Below are 24,812 nucleotides of genomic sequence, written 5' to 3' on the forward strand. Positions count from 1 at the left end.
AGAAGCAAAGAGAAGATAGAAATAATTCCCAGAATGCAGGAGGAAAAGAACCAATGTTTTACTATACTAGGCACATAGAAATAACATGTCTACATCTCCTCCTTTTTTTTCTTCTTTGCGAGGTAAGGCAACTAGGTGAATAAAGCAACAATACTTCCGGATTAGTGGTTTGCCATCAAATGCTGGAAATAATACTGCTAGGGTGGATGGGGCAAAAGTACTTCAAGATTAGTGGTGTGCCAACGAATCTCAAAATAATCCTACCCACATCTCCCCTTTTATTTTTGTTTTTTACTTACTGGTGGCGTTGCCATTTCGCATAATAGGCTGCAAGGAGCGCGCTAGGTGGTGGTGGAGGAGAGAGAAGGCGAGAAAAAAGATTTGTAAGGCTAGGAATGCATTGGAGAAAGCAACAAAACAAAATTAATATACATACAATAATAATTACATAAAAAAAGGCATTGCGTAGCCAATCGAGATTAGGGAGCCACGCCGTAGACCACAAGGAAAAGGAATCCCAGAGTCCGGAAAATCCGATATCCTTTTTAATGTGATGAGTGAGATTTTGCAAATGAGAAATTTGCCTTTGAACGGCCTTAGAATTGTCAGTGATGTTAAAACAGCACATTTCCTTGAATTGTTCGCAACCATAATGATGTACCATGAGTAGGTAGTCCAAGGTAGATTTCGACCTTAATAAACCGTTGCGAAGTTCGGCTTGCTCTGTGTTGAGAAGATGAAGCGCCTGAGACGTAATATTCAGGGATTTTGCTGCAGAGCAAGCTAAGGAATTAATATTTGCGCTATTACGCACAGCCAAACCTGGAACACCTAAGAGAGAGACAGCTAAAGAGATGTATTCAGACCTGCTAGGGAGAGAGACAAGATCATCGCAGTCATCAGACAATTCAACACTACGCTGATGTCTAGAGTAAGAGAAATGATGTTTTCCAGGCAATATGATAGACAGACGGCTTAAACAACAAGGTGTACCGTGACTAATGTTTGCCGGAATGTAATTGAAAGTGTAACCTGGGCAGGACCAAAACCAGCCTGCTGGCAGTTCTGTGTACTTATATATATAAGAAATGTTTACATAATCAGAGCAATTGAAGTTATTTTTGCCCATTTTCACGCAGTTCTGTTTCGTACAGTTGACCATACGTGCACAAATAGCATTATAAGAGGCCATTGCGGAATCCATATAGGATCAGTGGACTTCCAAGTAAGTGGAAGCACAAACTTACTCATTTATTTGAATGGTTGCTTGTAATTGTTGCAACAAATCTCTTCCCCACAAATTAAGATGAATTTTGAGCACACAGGGCTGAATATATGCAATAACTTCAGAGCTATCAGGCAAAGAGACAGGCAGCCACTGTGCGCTTTTGCAAGAAGCCTGATTACCTCCCACGCCCCACACTTCAGGAGAAGTTTCAAGCGGCCAAGTTTGTTCCCAAAAATTACTCGAAATAACCGAAACATCCGCACCAGTGTCTATCAGACCCTCTAATATTTTTCCATTGATTTTATACTTACGAAGGAGTTTCTCTCTTCCAATACGTTGGGTCACAGCTAGAAGCTGTGGGGAAAAAGATAAAGAGAGCTTGTGCAGATTAGTGTCAATTGCATAAACAACATCAGGTGGTGAAGGCAGCATCACCAAATGAGCAAAGGATTCACCCTTTGTTAACTGCATGGGCATATGGCTCCAAAATTGAACCATGATTGTGCCCACATAGTCAGGAGGCAAGGCACCTGGGATGACATGAATGCCTTGTTTTGCAGCAGAAAATTTAGGTAAAATTAAACCTGTGATATTAGAAGGAAGTGGACCTGCCATTTGGCTGGCCATGATTATGATTTCACCAGGCAATGCAGTGTTTTTGGTCTCTTGATTAATCAAATCAATGGCAAATTCAGAAGGCATATTTTAGTAACTTTTGCAGCAGCAGAAACCAAAGGCTGACAACTCTCTATTCTTTCGGGCCCGAGAGTCTGGGCCCAGTGAAGTTTCCCTGAGACCTACATTGATTTGCCCAATGATAGCCTTTCCCACACTTTGGACATTTTTTGGAAGGTCTGGTCGTGGTATTTGCATTATTATTCTTCTGTGCAGTCCCACCTTGGGCCTTGCACTGCTTTGCAAAATGACCAGGACGGTGACAATTATAACAGTTTCCTGTTGGTCTCACGGAAGCCTGAAGTGCATTGGCAAACAAAGACATTGTATGAGATTGACTCCCTACTTCCGAACACGCTTTTATCAAATCTGCAAGGGAATATGTTGAACGGCTTATGATTGATTGCAGCATTTTTTTACAGTCCGTGTTAGAGTTCTCATAAGCCAATTTTTTTAGCAACTCATTCTGAGCCGTTTCATTATCTATCTGTCTACAGATAGATTCCTTCAGTCTATCCACAAATTGATGGTATGGCTCTGTATTCTGCTGTTTAACATTTACAAAAGAACTCAGTGGCTGTCCTGAGACAGGAATTTTACGAAATGCACGCTGCACGCAAGTTGCAGTGCGCTGAAAGTGTGAAGGTGACAACACGGCTTGGGCAGCCAGGGTCTCAAATGGAGGAGCGCCGAAAAGCTGGCTTGCTATATGCGTTGGATCAGCCAGAGCTATGGCTGCATGTTTAAATTCATTTTCAAAAACTAAAAATTGCGCTGGAGATAACATCATCCTCATTAAATCTTTCCAGTCAATCGGAATCATTGTATAAGAGGTAGAAATGCCCTCTATAATTCCCATTACATAAGAAGATTTAAGACCTGAATCACTAATGGCTTTCCTGAGATCTTTCATGACAGCATAAGGCAATTTTTCATGATAAACTTGTAATTGCTGACCTCCAGGAGCATTTTGATAAGTGAGAGGAAAAATTAATGGCATTTCACCAGCCCATGCAGCTGATTCTTCCAATGAAAAAAGCCCATCTTGCTTAGCCTGTAAAAGCCCAGCACGGACGGCTCCATATTGTTTTGGCAAAGCAGCATGGTCTAGAGACAAAGAGGAAGGGACAAAGGCATGCTGATTTGCTTGTTCAGGCAGAGAAGGGGGGCCGAGGGGGATGGGGGGGAATTTGTAAACTGAGACGACGCAGGAGCAAGGGAAGGAGAAAAGGGAGGGGGATTTTGGCTAGGTGATGAAGGAGACAAAGGGGGCAAAATCAGAGGGTATGGCGGGGGGGAAGGGATTTCTTCAGTTACCAGCAGTGAAGAAATTGAAAGAGAAGATTGTTCTAATTTTGCTATGGCGTTAGCACACTTTTGCCATGTGAGTAGGCAGCTGATTGGAGCACGTGGCTCAGAAAATAAAATTTTGCCGATTTTCTCCCATGTGCTAATTTGCAATGAGCCTTCTGCTTGATAAAAAGGACATTGATGAGTTATTTCCTGCAGTAGCTGTTCAATCTCTTTTAGAGAAATTTGAACTTTGTCTATTGTCTGTCTTACTAACGAAAGAAGCTCTTTCGCGTGAGCCTTTTGCACCTTACTTAAATCCCCTCCCATACTAACGAATTAAGCGCTTTAGACTTTTTCCCAGTCGGATTAGTATGAGGAATGCTTTTGGCTCTAAAGGGATCTCTATTGGGATCTGATTACTTACCCTTCTTCAGGATCACGTCAAGGGGTCACCAGATGTGGATTTGTAGGTTTGTAGAGATGAATAAAGACAGACAACGAGATGTTTTCTTTCAGAGAGCTTGCGTGTGTGCCAGATGAAAGTGAGAGAGAGAGAGATTCTTTCTCCTCTAGCCTCACAGCATCTCCTTTTATTCAAAGTTACAAAAAGCATGGCCACGAATGTGCCAGTGGCTGATTGGCTCAATACAAGACAAAGAAACTGAAATCCTATTGGCTCATTTGTATGTAAGGCGGGCTTACATAGCTTCATAGATCTTTGGCACATGAAAGACAGAATGTTAGAGCTGTATTTAGACAGGCATATAAGCTCTTAATCCACCTATGACTAAGATTGATAATGTTATGACTAAGGTGTTTACTAATGTTTAGATTGTTATATAAACTCACACAATTAATTATACATTGAGGATTAACACATCATTGTGATTTACACATCATTGTGAACTAAAGGTGAACTAAAAGAGACAAAGTGTGGTATGTAAGGAATGCTATACAGAAAGATCTGTGCCAGGCACAGACCTTTAGCCTTGTGCGTGAAAGAGAGAGAGAAGCGTGATTGATTATAAACAGGCCTTATAGTCTGTTTTAGAAGCAAAGAGAAGATAGAAATAATTCCCAGAATGCAGGAGGAAAAGAACCAATGTTTTACTATACTAGGCACATAGAAATAACATGTCTACACGCCCCTGTGTGTCACACATCAAGACTGACCAGATATTTCTAGGATAAATGGAAGGAGGAGATTGGGGGCAGCTGCTTTTGCAATTTTTAATGCATAAGGGGAAATCCTCACCCCCCAGGAAACTCAGGCATGATTTGCCAACCTATTTTGAGCACAGCTGGCACCCATGTAACCTGCTTGGCTTATTTAGGTCTGCCTCTTGCATGCAGACATGCATTGTGGAGGACTGGGGGCACTTGGGAGAAGATTTCAGGGATTTGGGAAGCCATTTTGACTAAGGGCTGTAGGGCTGGAATTCAGGGCAGGCACAGCTCACCAAGTTATGTGGAAAGGAAGAGCCTTTGTTATCTCATTATTACCTTCGAGTCTCTCAAATCCATATGAAGAGAGGAGCATATTTAAAATGAATTTGTGTGTGTTTTCAGTGATAGCCGCTATTTCTAGAATACAATAAAGCTGTGATCAGGCAATCCATTTGATGCCAGTCTGTCCTGCTGAGACTCAGTTTCCTTATCTCAGTAGTCCTGCCTTTTGGGGTAGGGAGGCTGGATGGATGGAAGAAGTCTTTAGCTCAGCCGGTCTCTATTTTGGACTCTCTGGTTAGACCTGGGGGAACTTGCACTGAAATAAGTTTGCAACCTTGAAGGGAATTCCACTCAGTTCTTTTAAGTAAGTATGCACAAAATTACAGACTTAGACTGAAAAAAATACATATGAATTTTTGAATCTGTGTTCCTGGAAAACACTGGGGATGTAGGAAGAACTCATGAAATTGTCAGAGCAAATTACATCTGCATTTCCTGTCAGATTGCCTTCTGTTCTGGGATGTTGTCATAAAAAAACAACAACAGCTCCCTGAGGAAGTCAGTAAATCAAACAAATACAAGCAAAAGATTTGCTGTTGTTAAAATAGTTCTACATTCTTCTCAACCTGAATGCTCCTACAACACTCATGCTCCCATGGGCTGCAACCCAAAAGGTCTTAAAGGTGTGCAAGGTGCTTTGATGCAACTACTAAGACTTCCCTTTAAAAAAACAACAAACTGTTTTAAACTATTGTTTAAAGGAAATTGCTCCCATTGTCAGAGACAGTATATCTCTGAGTCCCACTTGCTGGCACCACGAGCGGAGAGAGCGATGTTGCTGTCCAGTCCCACTTGCGGGCTTCCCATAAATGTGGTTGGTCCCTTGCGAGAACATGACGCTGGACGTGGCCTGATGCAGCAGGACTCTTCTTCTGTTCTTAAGTTAAAAACAAGAGGGGGGGGGAGAAAGCACAACAAATGAGGGGAGCTAAATTACAAAGCGAAAAAATGAATCCTGAAATGGACAAACCGTGCAATGGAAGAAAGGAAACAAAATAACTCTGCCCAAAATCAAAGTTGTAGTTAAACAACAGAGAAAATACAGAACTTGGTCAGAACACCTTTGGCAGAAGCTCCTTATACTGTATCTGTTCCAACTTAAAGCTTCCCTGAATTTCAGGACGGTGGCATATGGAATATATGTAGAATAAAGTTCTATAGTAGTAGTGTAACTGTTCTGAATTAGGACTTCAGCCATGAAGCTTCCTTGTTGGGCTTGGGCCAGCAACCATCTCTTCGCCTGACCTGCCTCATCTCAGAGGGTTGCTGTGAAGATAAAATGGGAGTGAGGAAGAATCCTGCACACTCCTCGGAGTGCCTTACATGAATACATTAAATGTGCCATTTCCTCTTGTCACATCAAGATTGCTTTTGTCTCTTTCTGTCTTTCTATGGGCCCAATCCACAGTGGCCACCTGCCAGCCAGTATTGCCTGCAGGTTTATTCTTTGCGGGGATTGAACCTGCCCTGCTTTCTCATTAAAACTGAGTTTCATTCAGAGGGGTGTAGAAAATAAAGTCCACTTAATTAAAATGTGCTGCAGTTTATGTACGCTTGCCTTGAGTTATAGACCTATAAAAAGGTAGGTGGTTATTTTTAAAATGTTTTCCTCATTAATTTATAAAGCATATTTGGGGAGCTGTAAACAGTTTTACAACAAAATGAAACCGGATCTGCGACTGCACATCCAACAGGATGCGTTCTGTTGCCCCAAGCGAGCACTTCTGGGGAGAGACACCATAACTGCAGCTCTGAAGGAGGTCACATCCCCGAAGGCCCTGAGGACTGTGAAGCATTCAGCTCAGGGAGGCTGCCTGGGGCACCTGGCCTGACTCACAGCTGGCTGGCAGCTCCATCTCCAAGGGAGGCCTTCAGGGCACAGAAGCAGCCGCTGAGGGACGGGCAAGACAAGTCAGTGGAGAAGAGGGTCTGAGCTGTGAAGCATGGTGGAGTTGGATAGTTTTACACTTTGGCTTTATTTTTTGGGAGGTGAGGAATGCTCTTTATGCGGCAACATGTGCTGCTTTGCTTATTTTGGAATATGGCAAGGCAGCCCGGCTGTGTTTGGGGTTCTCCTGCTCATTCTGCCAAGGGGCCCTGGAGTTCTGTCCCCAAAGCTTGGGACCCGTCTAGGAGTGCAGGAGCGCCGCTCTTTGCATCTTGCTTCTGATGGGAACTCACTAAGTGGCCTTAAGGAATGAGCAGACAGAAGGTCAAGCAGAATTTGCCGGTACATCCCCAAGTGATTTTCTTTAGTAAACTCAGAAAGGTTTCTGGCTCCCAATTGTTTGATGACAGCAACAAAATTACCTTTCCCTGCTAAATTAGGCTGCTGAAAGGAAGAAAGTGGACCAGGAGTAGCCTTTTGTGTGAAATGACATTGAGCAGATCTGGTACTGAAAATGAATTTCCGGACTCAGAAGGACAGTCTCATTATTGTATCCCATGTTAGTTCTACTCCAAGTAGACCCACTGATATTAATGGGTGTGACTAGTGTAGGCACATTCATTTTAGTGGGCCTACTCTGAGAACCTAGTTAGATACAACCCTCTGTCCTTTTGCATCTGGCTCTCCTTGGCAGATCTTGGAGTTCTAATAAACAGAAACGCACACAGAGCAAAGACCCCAAAATCTTTAAGTCTGCCCAGCTCTGCCTTAAGTAAGGTTACCACCATGGGCATAGCGGGGGGGGGCAAGACTTGGTTAGGGGAGGCAGGACTTTTGGGGGGGCAGAACCAATGTGATTGGTAAGTTAGTTAAATATTTTTATTGCTTTACTTGATGGGGTGGCTGCTGCCCATGGTTGCCACCCATCCCTAGAAAAATGGGATCACCCTGTTTTTGGACAAAAGTGTCCCCTGTTCTGTTTGGACTTTTAATAGAACACCTTTCGTCCGTATTTGAGCTGTGGGTCCAGCTGATGAGGAGCCTGGCATGATGTGAGGGACAACAGAGAGTAGAGGGAAGGAGTTTCCTCCTGTCCCTCATGCCTGCCTTCCTTCTCTCTTGCAGGTGCTCCTCCTCAGCCGTCACCCACTGGGCTAGCATGGTGGGGGTCTGCCCTGCTTGGCCCTTCTGCCACCCCAGCTTCACCTCCTCAATCCTCCCTCTGTGCTCAAATCTCTTCCGACGCCAGCATGGGTGAGAGGCTGGAACTGCAGCTCAAGTTGCCCATGGGAGCCAGCATGCAGGAATCTTTTTGCCCAACATGGGGCTCAAACTCATGAACCTGAGATTAAGAGTCTTATGCTCTACCGACTGAGCTATCCCAGCAGTAGGGTGTATACGGATGTGATAAGACAGCCTTGTTGTGGCAATCTTGCGGGTCTGAGAGCAGCTGAGGGAGCACAAACTTCTACATCCCTAATAGAACTAGTGCTTCTAATAAAAGAGAACTAGAAGGAGCAAACACAAATATTTTATGTGCAAAGGAATCTCACATCCCAGAGAAGGGAACGAGGGAGACCTCGCCTAAAACACCACCAGACATTACAATTAGCTGAGCAGTTATCACTGAGGATGTTGATCTCTCAGCAGCAGCAGCTGAAGAAAGAGTTTAATTGGAAATCAGCATCATATACTGTACTGATTGCCAGTTGCTTCATGTAATTTTAAAGTACTAAAAAACCCAACCCAACCTATTTGCAGAACCTCTCCCCCAAGCATGGTGGTGAATAGGCTATGAAAAAGCCAGATCCTGCGTTTCGTGCCCAAATGTTAAAAATTTCAGTCCTTTTCTCTCCCTGGAAGCAAAACACCACGAATTCGTGGTACTCTATTCCAGCAGTTGTGGTGTATCTTCCAGGCATTTGAACTGTGGGGACAGAGGTGGCCCCCATTCATAGAATCATAGAATCATAGAGTTGGAAGAGACCACAAGGGCCATCGAGTCCAACCCCCTGCCAAGCAGGAAACACCATCAGAGCACTCCTGACATATGGTTGTCAAGCCTCTGCTTAAAGACCTCCAAAGGAGGAGACTCCACCACACTCCTTGGCAGCAAATTCCACTGTCAAACAGCTCTTCCTGTCAGGAAGTTCTTCCTAATGTTTAGGTGGAATCTTCTTTCTTGTAATTTGGATCCATTGCTCCGTGTCCGCTTCTCTGGAGCAGCAGAAAACAACCTTTCTCCCTCCTCTATGTGACATCCTTTTATATATTTGAACATGGCTATCATATCACCCCTTAACCTCCTCTTCTCCAGGCTAAACATGCCCAGCTCCCTTAGCCGTTCCTCATAAGGCATCGTTTCCAGGCCTTTGACCATTTTGGTTGCCCTCCTCTGGACACGTTCCAGTTTGTCAGTGTCCTTCTTGAATTGTGGTGCCCAGAACTGGACACAGTAGTCCAGGTGAGGTCTGACCAGAGCAGAATACAGTGGCACTATTACTTCCCTTGATCTAGATGCTATACTCCTATTGATGCAGCCCAGAATTGCATTGGCTTTTTTAGCTGCCGCGTCACACTGTTGGCTCATGTCAAGTTTGTGGTCAACCAAGACTCCTAGATCCTTTTCACATGTACTGCTCTCAAGCCAGGTGTCACCCATCTTGTATTTGTGCCTCTCATTTTTTTTGCCCAAGTGCAATACTTTACATTTCTCCCTGTTAAAGTTCATCTTGTTTGTTTTGGCCCAGTTCTCTAATCTGTCAAGGTCGTTTTGAAGTGTGATCCTGTCCTCTGGGGTGTTAGCCACCCCTCCCAGTTTGGTGTCATCTGCAAATTTGATCAGGATGCCCTTGAGTCCATCATCATTCACTTCAGTGTAGTAGAAAGCTTTCTAATGAATCTATACAAACAGCAAATCATGTTTTAATTTTTTTCCTGAAGTGTCCAGGAAAGGTTGCCTTGGGATGGTGGTGTGCTTGGGAGGAAGAAAAAGCCCCTGAACCATTTACACATAGAAAATGAGAAGGGACGGCTGGAACACTTCTCCCCAACATCAAGTTCTCTGTGCGGAGGGAGGAGCCAGCAATGCTCACCCCACCCTTCTTGTCTGACGTCACACAGCCCAGGAAAAATGTCATCTGGTTGTCATCATAGTTACGTAGAGAAGAGAATTTTAGCAAGAGGTTTCCTCAACCTCCATAACTTATGACAAGAAAATCAGCACCTTCTAAAATTTCATTCCCCTCCCCCACTGATAAAGCCATGTCCTAGTGTAACTTCCAACAATATAATATCTCCTGTTCTATTTTTCAAATAAATATTCTAAAGATAATGGAGTTCTGCTAGGGTTGACATGGGCATTTTTAATCCTCAATCTTTCTTTAAGGAAAAAAAATCATTTGACTGTTCCCTCACCTCAAGCAGGATGTATCATTTCCTGATATTTTTCACTCCTTATCTAGAATTCATCCCACTGACCCTCCTGATATTTCTGGTGAGTGTGCAGTGAGTTTATCCCTCACAAAATGTCAGAAAGAAAATGCCTCGGGAAAGCACAAAGGTTTTGAGTTTCACTCGCCTGATAGGGTTAGCAGCAAAAGGTTAATGGTTTCTCTCACCCTTTTTTGTTGGCTAAGGCACCATAATGCCATCCTAGAGACCAAGCTAATCTTGGAGCAGCTGCTAATGGTTTTCTTCTAAACATGAAGACATCTGCTTAGATTCCCCTTTTCAGTTGTGTGCTGGGTATAAACATCAGATCAGAGGAAAATATGATACAGCCACTTTTGTGCCACTGTTTGTTCACAACATATGGCTTAGTTGGGGGATGGGCAGATCATCCCCGCCATTTGTGTTGCTTTCATATTTGTTCATTCATAAGTCAGTTTCGTACCATTTCTGCATTAATTTACAAATGTTTAAAAATGCTTGAAACTTCATATTTAAATACATATTTTAATCAGTATATGTATATAATTGTGCATGCTTTTAATGTAAAATACATTTAGATATGCACTTTATCTCAATGTATGCATTTCCAAACCCATTTTTATCCTAAAATGCACATTTTAAACACATTTTGATCTCTTTATCGAGCTATAAGAAAAATTGGGACAGGGTAATTATGTTCTAGGTGGGACGCGGGTGGCGCTGTGGTCTAAACCACAGAGCCTAGGGCTTGCCGATTGGAAGGTCGGCGGTTCGAATCCCTGCAACGGGGTGAGCTCCCGTTGCTCGGTCCCAGCTCCTGCCAACCTAGCAGTTCGAAAGCACACAGTGCAGTAGATAAATAGGTACTGCTCCAGCGGGAAGGTAAACGGCATTTCCATGTGCTGCTCTGGTTTCACCAGAAGTGGCTTAGTCATGCTGGCCACATGACCTGGAAAAACTGTCTGCGGACAAACGTTGGCTCCCTTGGCCAGTAAAGTGAGATGAGTACCGCAACCCGAGTCTTTTGCGACTGGACTTAACTGCCAGGGGTCCTTTACCTTTTAATTATGTTCTGATTGTCCTGTTAGGCTAGAAGGTACACATAAGAACAATCCGAAGCCCGGGGCTTTGTGTACATGGAGAAATGCACTTGTTTAGCTGATACATAGGGTTACTTGGCTGATAGCCTCGCAAAATGTACTGTGTGTTAGGCAGGCAGCCAAACCCCCTGTAGGCCAGGCTGGGGTTGTGGGGAAGGACAGTCTGCTGGGACTGAACCCCGTCTTCCAACTGCTGAATGTGTACATGGGCAGAAGTGCTGTGGGTGGGGTCCTAACTGGTGACAACCCAGGAAAGCCCTGAAACCAGTCTGCATGTCAGGGGTAGGTAGCTAACATGGTACCCTCTAGATGCTCCTGGACTACAAGCCCCACTATCCCTGACCATAGGACATGGGGCTGGGAAGACGGCACATCCGACGCCTTAAATATTCACACTGATTTTTAATTCTGCTTGTGCCGCTTTTATTTCTTCCATCTTAGTGTGTTACAGTTTGAAGTCTATGGAATTCCATAAAAACAAGACCCCATTTAGTCCGGTGCATTAAAGATGCCACAGCAAGTGCCCCAGACCCCCAGCCGCTCCAGGCAAGAGTCTGTCGTTACCGGAGACCCCGAAAGGCGGGAGCCCCAGCCGAGGAGCCCCGCTCGAAGCCCGCTTGCTCTCCGGCTCCCCTCGAGGGCCGCCTGGGCGGCGCAGCGCCGGCCGGACAGGTGCGCCCTCGGGGAGCCGGCGTGGCGCGGCGGCGGCGGCATCTCGGAGCGGCGGGAGGCGCCGCCGGATGGGGCGGCCGCGAGAGCGCGGAGCAGCGGCGCTGCGGCGGCGCCTGCGCACTGCGCGCCCCTTCCTCCTCCTCCTCCTCCTCCTCCCGGGCTCGGTCCGCCCCGCTGGCGAGCGCGAGCGAGTGAGCAGGTGGCGCGCCCGGCAGCCGCTCCGTTTCTCCGGGCTGGGAGGAGGAGGAGGAGGAGGAGGAGGACCAAGGCGCAGCGCCGGGAAGAGAGCAGGAGAGGCTCCCCGTCGGGGGCGAGCGGCGAGCGGGCGCGGGTCTGAGCCGGGCTCGGCGGCCGGGAGCTGCCTGGGTGCCAGGATGCGGCGGGCGAGGCGGCGGCGGCGGCGCTGCTGCTGCTGTGCCTGGACGGGCGCCGCGCCGGCCCCGAGCATCCTCCTGTGGTGCCTGGGCGGCTGGGCTCTGCTGGGCTGCCGGAGCGCCGAGGCGGTGGCGGCGTCGTCCATCCTGCAGCTGCCTCAGTGCCAGGAGGTGAGATGCGGACGCTGCTTCTGCTTCTTCTCCTCTCTCCCTCTCTCCCTCTCCCTCTCCGTCGGGCAGACAGAGCCGAGCAGTTGGGGAGCCCAGCGCCAAGGCGGCTCTCCAGCTCGCTCTCCTCGGGCAAGTAGGAAGTTGGTCTGGCCGAGTCCCTCGCAGGGATCTCCATCCCCTCGAAGTATCAGCGCTTCTTGGCCAAGGAGGGGAGATCCCACATAAGCAGTGGCGTAGCGTGGGGGGTGCAGGGGGGCCCGGCCGCACCGGGCGCAACATCTGGGGGTTATGGTTAGGGGGCGCAAATCCACGGGTTAGGGGGCGCAAATCCACGGGTTAGGGGGCGCAAATTACTTGCCTTTCCCCGGGTGCTGACAACCCACGCTACGCCACTGCACATAAGCGCTGGGGCACGAATAGGATTTCAGATAGGGCATTTTGGGGGGGGGGGAAGCGCTCCAGGTCTATGAACTCGGGCTGCTTCCAGGCGCCGTGTCCCTGGCGAGTTCTTCCCGATTGGTTTCCGCGGAGACTAGACCTGAGCTACTTTAGAGGAGCGTTTGTCCGGATTCATTTGCAGGGGAGATGGATGATGTCGTTGCACCGAAGCAGGTGTGGCCTCACACTTTTCTGGTGGCAAAAACCTCCAGGTTTTTTTTTGAGAGGTGGGACCTGAGTTTGCTGTGCAAGAGCGACAGCAATTGTGCAGCTTGAATCGGGTGGCGTGTGATCGAGTTATACCCCAAAATAGCGACAGCAAGAAAGCGCCCTTCCCAATGCTTGCAACAAGCAAGTTAGCCGATTGGTATTACTGCGTTAGTATTCTCATTTTGCGGATAAAAAGCGGATGCTGTGGGGTCGCCCCTCTCCCCTGCCTCTACTCCTGTGCCATTTGCAGTAGCAGCAACGTGACACGTAGAAATTAAGCGAGCAAGGAGATAAATGGACTGGGGTTGGGGAGCAGCTCCTGCTGAATTTCTGGGTGTTAGGAGCAGAGCCAGCAAAAACGGTGGCATCCTTAGAGATCGAAAAGTCCTCGTGCTTGTCTGGCAGCACAAAGCGAAGACGCGTCTGCTCAGAAGTAAGGCCTATCGCATCTAATGGGCTTTGCTCCTAGGAATGGGTGTGCGCGATTGCTGCTGGATCACTTCATAACTGAGGTGCGATTTTAATTGAAATCTTCCTGGTTCTTGGCTCCTGTTCTAAAGAGCCAGCTGCACACTGCAACTAAGCAGATGCCGTGAGACCTTGATGGGCTTTCTAAAAATTAAAATCAACTCTCTCTCTCTCTCTCTCTCTGTTTAGCTTTGGACAGAGGAGCTTGAGGGAGTGCTTAACCCTTTCCCTGATGACTGTTGTATTTTCTGAGTTTAACAGTCTTCTCCAGCAGCTTTTCACCTCTGTAGTGCCTGTTACCCTGGTATAAATTACCGTAATCTGGAACTCATGTGGGTGGGAGATGCATTCAGCGTGTGTGTTATTTGGAAGGAAGGAAGGAAGGAAGGAAAGAGACTTAAGTATCCTCATCTTCCTTAAAGGTTGTTTTTTCCAAAATCACAACCTCCTGAACCTGCTTTTTATTAATCACAATAAAGCAATCCTTTTTTAAAATATGTGCTTGTACATAATACGAACTTTCCCTGTAACTATGTCTGCTCATTTATGGAGACACAAGCAGAGCCGTCCTCAACAAATGTGGCTTTCACGGTTGGCTGCCCGACACCAGACCTGGGCAGACTTCACGTCTATAGGATCTACTTTACCTATATGATAGGGTCCCCAAAGCCCACTCACCAGACCCAGGTGCACACTAGGGGGACATGTATGTACAAATCTCTGTTTGAGTTACTTGAGATCAGGGCTTCTAATATGAGGGGAGGTGGGTGCTGCTTTTTGGTGCTGCTACTGCTAAACAATTGGGAATCAGAAACACTTGTTGACCTACTGCAAATCAGATCCAGATTGTCTCCTGCCCACAGGGGCGCCGACTTATAAAAAATATTGGGGGAGCCCATGAATAATAAATAATGAATAATAAATGAAAGCTCATGAATAATAAATAAGCTCATGAATATGCAAATAAAGTGGCGCCACCTCCTCGTGAGCGAATAGGGGAGAGCGTGCTGCGCCTATTAATCAGCTCCGAAGGAAATTGGGTGGAGCTTTTGCTCGGGAGGGAGGGCAGGAGGCATGCAGCCCGACCCTGTGCATTTTGGGCTGGGGGAGGGGCGGCGGTGGCGCTCTGCTGGAGGGGTGCCCGAGATTATTGGGGGGGCAGAGCCCCCCCAAACAATTTTTTGAGGGGGCTCGGGCCCCCTCAGGCCCCATGGAGTCGGCGCCTATGCCTGCCCACCCTCTGCACTATGGGATCTAGTGCATTTGCCAGGATCCCATGCTTGGAATGCAAATAGCTCCCTCTGGGAGGAGAGTTGCTCCCTAGTGCCCTCTGCAGCATTATGGCAGAGGTTTCTGGGGCATCCCCCTGGCACTGAATTCAGTGACGCCCTCAATCCCATTGCCATGCTAAGCAGTGTGGGTTTCTCGTGCAAGCCCTGGGCCTGAGGTTTTGCTTGTTTACTTTGTTAGATTTGTGAAAAGGACCAAGCTTGGCTTTTCACTTTTCTCTTCACATTTGAAACCTGTCTTCATTAGCTCTTCCAGAGAACTCAAGATGGCGTACATTTGTTCTCACAGCAATCCTGTAAGATAAGTTTGGTGAAAAGCACCGGAAGCTGCCTTTCACCAAGAAATCTTTGTCCATATAGCTTAATGTTGTCTGCACTGACTGGTAGCAGGTTGCAGACAGGGGTTTCTCCCAGCCCTACTTGGAGATGTTGAGGATTGAACCTGGGACCTCTTTCACGCAAAACAGATGCTCTACCACTTAGCTAGGTTAAAGGTAAGTTGGGCTGAAGCCTGCCTTGCCATAGACCAGGGTCTCCCAAACTTGAGTCTCCAGCTGTTTTTTGGACTACAACTCCCATCTTTTTTTTAAATAAAATGATATTTATTGAGAATTTAAAATTACAGAGAAAAAAAGAAAAAGAAAAAAAGAAAAAAAAGAAATTAAACAATACAAGTCAATAAAAAGAAAAAAGAGAACAAAACACACAATACATCAAAACCAAAAACAAAAGCAAACAAAAAATTAAAAACAATTCTAATATTCCCAAATCTTTATCTTTCGTTATCTTGTTTCATCGACCTCCTCACACCTCCCTTTTTTGTATTCTAGTTATTAATTATCTCAGCAAATCCTTTCCATCTTTCACTATGTTCTGTCATTAAATTGTCTTAATTTATTTTAACCTTATCTTACCATAAAAAGCCCTAAAACTTAAAACTTATTTGTACATAACTCCTTATAGCATTTCTACTAAAGCCAAATAGTTTCATTCCAACATTTTTTCTAACACTCATTAATTTTACAATATTTCTCTAAATGAATTTTTAAACTTTCTTCCAATCTTCATCCACCGTCTCTTCTTCCTGGTCTCGGGTTCTGTCAGTCCTTTCTATCCATTCCATTTAGTCCATCAACCTGGTGATCTTCTATCTGAGGCTCTTAACTCTTTTCCATGTCCCTTCTGCAGATCTTCTTCATATTTATACCTGCACTTTACTTTGTCTTCTGCTGATCTTGTTCTTAATTTCCTTCCTTTATCGCTGAGGAGTAGATCTCGGGGAGACTCCAACCTAACAATGTCTTTATCCCTTCTCGACAGGTCAGCCCATTCTCCATAGTCAGCACTAAAATCCAAAAGGTGTTTCAAGGCATGTTTCAAAGTCCCTCCAAAGTTAAAGGCCCCGACAACTCCAGACTCCCCCTGGCACAGAACCAGATCCCAGAAGCCAGAACAGCTCTGCATAGGAGGATCTATCCAATTTCCCATCTCCAAGCCAAACAAGACTCCATCTCTCCAAATCTGACTTTCTCCAGGTTCGGTCATCAAAAACAACAGCTTATGTTCCTGCAAGGCCGCGGCTTTCTCCACTTGTATTACTTGAGGTTCAACAGCAACCTCCTCCTTTGTCTTCTGCACAACTTGCCCTGCCAAAGCAGATTCCTGGGTCGGTTCCTGAGTGGTTTCTATATAGGTTTTCACTGTTTGTCCAAAATTATTAACTGCAACAGTCATCAAATCATCTTCTCATGTAGCTGTTCCAATAAAGCGCTTGTCTTGCAAAAAGCAATCACTAAGGCTTCTTCTGGGCACATTCTTGTTCAAGGTCAATGTCTGGTTCTCACGATCTTTAATCTCTACAGCTGGAGAATTCCCCAGATCGACTCCAACAACAGTTTCAAAATCTCCCTCTAGGGGAAACAATTTCTATTTGTATCCGTCCTTTTAAAAGCAGATCCAGCAACAAAATTACTTTCGTTTTTCAAATATTTTGTTCCTTTTAAATGCAAAAGGAAACATTGCAATCAATATGTTTCTCTTTTTTAACTATCAACAAACGTTTTATTCATAGTCAATGAACTTTCCCAAAACGTCTGTCTTCCTAGCAACCCGTTCCCAGGTTCAAGGCGGTGGAAATTTATCTTTCTTTACTCTCCCTCCTGCAGGCTTGAACAATCTAAGATTTCCCCCCTCTTCTCCTGCTTCCAAGGGGGGTTTAGTCGTTTTAGCCGATGGAGATTTAGTCCTTTACAAAAGACTTTCCAGACTTTAGCTTGCAATGTCTTTGCTTCAAACTATTTACAAAAGCGGAAGGCGGACTTCCTGTTTAGAACCTTCCCGCTTCGGTGCCAAATTAAGATGTTTCATAGTCCAATTTTCCGTTCTACTCACGGGTAGTTGTTTAAAGTCCAATTGTCCACAGGAAAAAGTCAGCGCTCTCCGGCAACAGCAATGCGGCTTCACTCCGTAAAAAGAGCAGTCGATTCGAAGCACTGCGCTGCTCACCCCACACCGCTCCGGATCCCCAAAACCGGGTTTCCCCGCGAGTAGGGGAGGCGCAAAAGGTGCCTGCCGAATCCCACGTCCACAGGCTTCTCCCGCCTGTGGTTTTTGATGGGTCTCTGCCTCGCCGTGGCGGTCCAGACCCTAATTTCCACGAAGCGGATTCCTCCCGATCAGAGGAAATCCGCCATTGCCGGAGGCGCTAACCCGGAAGTCCCTACAACTCCCATCATCCCTAGCTAGCAGGACCAGTGGTCAGGGATGAAGGGAACTGAAGTCCAAGAACAGTTGAAGACCCAAGTTTGGGAAACCCTGTTCTAGACGATGCACTGAGTGTCCTGACTGAGGCAGGATTTGAAACCTTATTTCCTAGCTCCTAGTTCCAAATTCTATCCACATTGACTCCACAAGGTATTATTACACTTATGGGCTTGCCATATGTACATATCTTTTTCATCTGATGCAGCTGTTCATTCAACACGGGCAGGACGCACACTAAACCACTCAGCTCAGCCTTCTTCACTCTTAGGACTGCGGGTGTTTTTGGATGACCTTTGGCTAAGTTGGTTGGGGCTGATGGGAGGAGCTCTAGGGCAACAACACCCAGTGGGCAGACAATGCTTTCAAAGGGCAGCTCCGCCCCCTCCTGATTGTCTGGCTGTGAAGTCCTTCACGGTGTGCCATTGGTTGATTGACAGGTGGGCAGCCTCAGCCATCTGTCAGATTTGGCCTGTCAGGGATTGAGGAGATAAGGATCTGGTTGGCCTGCCAGAAAAAAAAGTTCCCCAGCCCTGGCCTACAAGGACCTGCAACCATTTCCTCCTTTGCAACATTTGAGTGCTGATAGGATCTTCTGTGCTGTGCCTGCAGAAGTCCAAGGGGAAACCGCTGGTGTCTTCTGTTAAAAGGTTCAAGAGGCAGGGGCTGGGAAGCAATTCTCTGCCAAAGAGAGCTTCTGCCGATTGCAGTAGACAATAGTGGGCTAGATGGATAATTAGCCTGACTCAATATAAGGCAGTTTCAGAAATGCCCACTCTCACTGAAGAGTCTCTGACAGGCTATGCTGCGTGCTCAATTTATATTGGGAAAATGTTCCATGGCTGCCTCTGCAGGGTCTTTTCTGTGGTGGCACAAAGAGTTGAAAATTATTCCTGAAGGGAATTGGCTTATTTCTCTTTCTCCTCCTGGTTCAGAGAAAAGCTAAGTCATTCTTATTTCACCCAGATTATGATACTGCTGAAAAATAAATAAAATGGAAACTGAACCCCCCCCCCCGTTGTTAATGTTGACGTTTTGATTAATTCTGTATTGGTATTTTGATTTGGGAATATTTTGAATATATTTTAGACAGTTGGCTTATGCAGGATGTTCGGCAGAAGCACAGGGCTATGTACTCAGAAATAAGTTCCGTGGAGGTCCATGGGCCCTACTCTCCAGTAAATGTGCATTGCAGCCTTACAGAGCAACAGAAGCCTCTACTCTACCCTTCTGGATTTGATGTGGGTCTCCCTGCGCTTGGCTCTGCTGTCCTGCCACAAGGGCCCCTGCTAGGCCTGCTGGCAAGCCCTCTAAAGGGAGCTTTTGGGAGGCAGGGAGGGGGTGAAGCTGGGCTGGCCGAGAATCTCCCAGATCCTCAGCCAGTCCACTTACCAATTATGTGCCCAACTTTGACTTCTCTGCTGCTCTGGCCAGAGCAATTGCCGCTTCTGCCCTACCCAGTGCAAACGGCAGAGTTTCAGAGATGTTGGCGGCTCCCCTGCAATGTTCACCTCTGCTGTTTCTGACCAGGAGTTGTTATTATTTATTAAATTTATACACCACCCTTTATCAAGAGACCCCAGAATAAAATACAGTGGTATCTCAGGTTAAGAACTTAATTCGTTTCGGAGTTCTATCCTTAACCTGAAACTGTTCTTAACCTGAAGCACCACTTTAGCTAATGGGGCCTCCTGCTGCTGTCGCACCGCTGGAGCACAATTTCTGTTCTCATCCTGAAGCAAAGTTCTTAACCCGAGGTAATATTTCTGGGTTAGCAGAGTCTGTAACCTGAAGCGTATGTAACCTGAAGCATATGAAATCAGAGCTACCACTGTACAAGATAAAACACAAGTAAATAATTAAACCAAAATGTTGTAGGATATTAATCTCTGTATAAAGCCAGTTCCTGGGTTGTTCCACACCCGTCTCAAGTGATCAAGAAGCAGAGCCCAGGGTGGGACTCTACAAAGAAAAGGAAATGGATATGCAGATAAATACTAGCTTGGTTTTCAGCCGTGTCCATTTGGCTCTACCAAAAGAAATAAAGAAACTTCAAAACAGATTGCATCTCCAGCACTGGAATCTGAAGTGAGTCCTTAGCTCCCTTCCTTGCCATTCTTTCTGCTTTATTGTGGGTATTTTAGTAGTAAATCAGCAAACCAACCAAGAGTATAAAGCCCACTGTAGTTCCTGCTTTAACAATACAGTACTTCATGAGTCGTCCTGTTCTGCCTCCTCCAAGCAATTCTTTATGTTTCTTAATAACCAGTTATCTGAAGAGAAGCCATAGCAAGCAATTTGTTTTTGCCCTGGATCAAGTGAAAGTCAAGTTTTGAGGTCTGGCGGACATGCATGCTGAACTCAGCAACTTTCTGGAATAAAATAGTTTGGGGAAATGTTGAGGTCTTTCTCTGCCTATCTGTTGCTTTCATGGCCGGTGTCTTCAGTTTTCAAGGCCTTTTGACCTTGTAGCAGTTTGAAAAGGAGGCAAACTTGTCATACTAGCAAAAGATTTTAGACTGTAGCAAGCTGGTGCTAAGACATAATATACATGTTAACACACGCACATTCTTTCTCCCCAGAGTTTGATCATTTTTTGTTTGTTTTTAAATGATACTGCCTTCAAATGATATCCCTCTTCCCAAAGGATAGAAAGTGGAATTGAGGGTGGGAGTGGGGGGAAGAGACTGATGGGCAGGCCCGGTTGTCTGTTGTTACTCATGCAAACACTTGTGATAAATGAATGGCAGGAGCAGGAGAATGAACAAAGGGGGAAAGTTGACCATTTCAGCTGATACTAAATTCCCTGCAGCAGTTGCAGTGACTATTAAGCCAAGTCAAAATCCAAACTTGTACATTTAAAAAAATAACATATCTATCTATCATCTCTCTCTCTCTCTAACTTTCTATATTTCTATCATCTATCTATCTATCTATCTATCTATCTATCTATCTATCTATCTATCATCTATCTATCTATCTATCTATCTATCATCTATCTATCTATCATCTCTGTGAGTTGAGGGAGGAGTTGGCAGGGGGTTGGACTCGATGGCCCTTGTGGTCTCTTCCAACTCTATGATTCTATGATTCTATGAGTTAGCAGCCAGCAGCAAACTTAGCTCATTGCCGCATCTGGGAGCTTGCAACCAAGAGCTCTCAAACCGGGGCATTTGTGAGGGCGTTTAGTGGGAGAGTTTGAGGCGGAGGCCAAGAGTAGTGTCTCTCGGTGTGAGACGGGTGAGCTCCCCTTGCTCTGTCCCAGCCCCTGCCAACCTAGCAGTTCGAAAGCACACCAGTGCAAGTAGATAAATAGGTACCGCTGCGACAGGAAGGTAAACGGTGTTTCCTTGTGCTCTGGTTTCCGTCACAGTGTCGCATTGCGCCAGAAGCGATTTAGTCATGCTGGTCACATGGCCTGGAAAGCTGACTGTGGACAAACGCCAGTTGTCTTGGCCCGGAGCGAGATGAGCGCTGCATCCCTATAGTTGCCTTTAACTGGAACAAACTGTCCAGGGGTACTTTACCTTAACAGCAACACCAGAACTTGCAGCGTACTAAGTGAGGAATAATCCTCATTAATGAATGTCTTTTTCTAGTCACTCTGCGATAGATGTTCTGTCCCCTGTTCCAGTACATATATTGATATCTGAAGCAGCTCTTAAGGAGGCAAGTTAGGAGAATTAGCATCTAAATCAGATGTGATAAAGCACAATATATTCTACATCTACAGCAGAAGTTGAACTTGTTCCGAGTAACTTCATGGCAAAGTCAACTAGCAATTCATACTTTCAAATGAGGCCCCCCTATCCATGTTTTATACTTATGTAACTCTCTAGTCTTTGCTTATACAAGGTACCACCATTATCCCTTTTTCTGGCAAGGAAGAGTGGGTGGATTGAGAGCCTGTTTTGACAGCAAAACTCCTACCCTATGACTAAGGGTACATATATATAAGCCAATACAATGTGCCATAGACTGCTAGCGTTGCCAATATGTTGAGCTGAATAAAAACTGTTGCATTTTTTTTTTTAAAGTTAGGCTGATAAGAAAGTAGATTGAAGATATTGTAAGAGTCATTATCAGTCTTAACAACTAATGCATAACTAAGCACAGCGACTGCCAACAACTGTTGGGAATCCTCCTCCCCCCTCCCTTGGAACATTTGGGGTTGCCACCTGCCTGGAGGTACTGGCCAGCTTTCTTTCTTTTTTAAAGGATTATCAAACTGTGACTTAAGAAGTGTGTTCCTGCCCCCAGGAGAGAGCAAAGGCATGACCAAAGCAGAGCAGGTGAGTCAGGAGTGGAGCCTCATGGAATTGGATGCATCAGGTGTGCCCCAAAGCATTGTGGGGTGGAGGCTGGGGCTTCTGGGAGTGGGCTTTTCTGCAGCAAACTCTTACACAATTCATCTTCTGGAATCGATAGAAGTGCAGACACACTACAATGTACATATACTTGGACAGAGTTAGGCAAGTGAGCAGAGTGTACTGCTGTCCCTGGCAGAGGACAGCACTGACAAGAATTATTCTCAGGGAGAGGGAAACCCTCAGGTGAACCCTCAGATCACATCAGAAGACTTGGGAAAACCATGTCCCAGCTCCCTGAATTGGATAATACAGTCACAGTGTTGTGGTCACAGGAGCATATAAGCTCATTAGTTTTCAAAACTGAGTGGTATGAATGTATTTAGAGGCATGGGGAATGTTACTTCTTTGGCTGCTGGCAGTATTAGTGTGTGTGTGTGTGTGTGTGTGTGTGTGTGGAGTCCCTGTGGAAATGAAAGGCAAAGGAGAACCTGGGTGAGCAGGCAGAGGAGGTGTCAATGAGGTTCCATCCCATGATTCATTTGAGATGACTAAGGAAGACAGAGGGAGACTTGGCAAAACAAATTGTGGGTTTGTGGCATGGGAGTGCTGTGGGAAAGCATAACCAATGGCTTCATTCTGCAGCACATGGGGCAACCAAACCTAGACCGGGCCCTGTCCTGATTTCCAATCCATAATTGACTTCTGACTTCTGCTCAGTGATTGAAACTAAGACCTCCACGATGAAGCTGACTATGGACTAACATGAACTTATCTCTACTCATAAACTCTTATCTCTAATTCTGTAATGAATTATTGTGTTATACATATTTTTATGAGTTTGAGTTTGTAATCTCTATTTGAGTTTGTAATCCTTGTCAGAATACATACTTTTGAATGGATTAGTTTCTGTTACTATTGACTATTGATTTGTGAGTAGGAACCACTCCCACTATTGAAACTTATATTGGCCTGAGTTCTTGGTGTGCTTTTTTCTTGGCAAATTCAATAATTGGCAGGCCTGATCGGCAGGACATTTTATAAGAGGCACCAAGGGCTTTAAAGTGTTGAACTAGTGTTCAGCTCAAGAGCTCATTTAAATCTCACAGCAGCTGCTGTGCATGTGGAGGAGTCATTCCAGTTCTGCTCATGTCAGACCTGTGGTTCTTCCAGGATCCTGCCTGCTCTCTTTTAATGAGGAGAGGAGAAAGTGCCAGTGAAAAGGTCTCTTCAGAAAAATCTTGAAGAGAAAAGTGAGCTAATCACGATAAACCTTGTTGAAATGGATTTCCTTCCTAGAAGTTTAACAGCTGCTGTGCCAAACTGTTCAAAATAATGTAAAAACCATTTGCTATGCATTTATTTTGATATTTTTTTAAAAAAACTCAGTCTTTGTAGCCCGGAAGCTTGGACCTGTTAACAAGGCTTATGGACTGGAGCAGGTGGGTTTTTACTCAGAGCAATTCTCTGCCGTGAAGAGTTCTGGGCCATGCATTTCACTTAGTCCAAGATAAATGTCTAACTGCAGAACCAACTTAATAGAGGTCAGAAATATTTAAATTCAGGGACTCTTCATAGTTCCACCTCAGGTTTCACCTACAGATTTTTTTTTTTATTGTTTGAAATTCACATAAATGCATTGTGTTTTACTTTTTAAAAAGCAACCAGTCAACCAAACTGTTTTTGGAGCTGAAATTTGCTCAAATTTTAATCCCCATTCTTTTCTCTTAAACTTAATATAATGGCAAGACCCAAAAAATGTTCTGGTTAAAAGGCTTTCTTATACTTTATACATGAAAAAAAATTTGTTTTCCTCTTCCAAGGAAGGCTGTTTAGAAATCCCTTGAGAATATTTTGTGCATAAAAAGGAATTGTATTGCAAGGAATTGTATTGCGCCTTGAAGCAAACTTTCAGTGTCTGCAGGACTTTAAAGAAAGTCTCATGCTTTTATGGTGAAAAAGTGAGAACAATTTCGCGTAAACCATCCATGGTGTAGAATCTCTGTGGAGGCCCCTAGGCAGTCAAGATCTTGGGATGCCCTTCACAAATTATCTTCTAATGCATTTTTGTAATTTCCTTTCAAGATCAAATCAATATTATTTTGATCCGTTGTCATGGGGCCCGTAAAAGGTGTGGGGCCAGAGGCCGGGGCCGACTCTGACTCTTTGGTAATCTGGCATTCTGTAGAACAGGGGCGGCAACGTTTTTTGAGGCCGGTCCGGTCCACTCCCCAGCAGACCTCTTGGTGGGCCGGAGCGTGTGCCCCTGTGCGCGCCTGTGCATGCTCTCAAGCTATTTCTGGCGCACTTCCAGGATGGAGGGGCACCCATGCGCAGGCGCACACACTATTTCTGGCGCTCTGCCCACCTGAAAGTTGGTCCCCGTGGCAAGAAAAAATGGCACCGTGAAAAAAAAAGCACGGAATCCCCACGCTGATCCACAGAACGGCTGTGGGCCAGTTCCAGGAAGCTCACGGGCCGGAACCGGCTCATGGGCCTTAGGTTGCCGATCTCTGGTGTATAATATCTACTGCACAAATTGGGTAACAAACTGACTACCCTGATCAAGGAGAGAGCCAAAAGGACCGCAGCAGGGAAATCTTTGGTTGCTTTGGCCCTTGAGCCACTTGGTTGCTCAGTTTCCAATGTTCAGGCTGTGAGCGTGTTGCTGCTTATGTCTCCAAAATGGCACCACCTGCTCATAAGAGCAGGCCTAGGGTGACCCCAAGACTTGCAGAAGTTCATGCAAATCCAAAACCACCTTTAGAAAGCCAGGAATGCAAAACCAGGTGGGAAGGGAGTATCCTGGATTAGGGCAGTAAATTCAACACGGCAACATTTTATTACAGGTCTTACTCGTTAGAGCTTCTTTTTAGTGAGTGTCCTATTTCCCTGCATGAGGTGCTCAGGTGCAAGAGTGACAAGTGTGGCTAAGGGCACAGAGGCCCTGAGTGCCTTGCTAACTGCCTCTAAGGGCTGGCTTAGCCTGGTCATCGCA

The 24,812-nt window shown here is 45.6% G+C and overlaps 1 protein-coding gene across 1 annotated transcript in view; it reads left to right on the top strand.

The window, feature by feature from the left end:
• Window positions 1-12,183: 12,183 nt before the first annotated feature.
• ELAPOR2 (endosome-lysosome associated apoptosis and autophagy regulator family member 2) overlaps window positions 12,184-24,812 on the top strand; it is a 103,672-nt gene continuing 91,043 nt past the window's right edge. The window contains exon 1 of the mRNA XM_082240109.1: window positions 12,184-12,342. The gene's annotated coding sequence lies outside the window, so the exon portion shown is untranslated. The remainder of the gene's footprint in view (window positions 12,343-24,812) is intronic.

Source organism: Podarcis vaucheri, assembly GCF_965113315.1.
Source record: "Podarcis vaucheri genome assembly, chromosome: 10".
In the NCBI taxonomy this organism is placed as follows: domain Eukaryota; kingdom Metazoa; phylum Chordata; class Lepidosauria; order Squamata; family Lacertidae; genus Podarcis; species Podarcis vaucheri.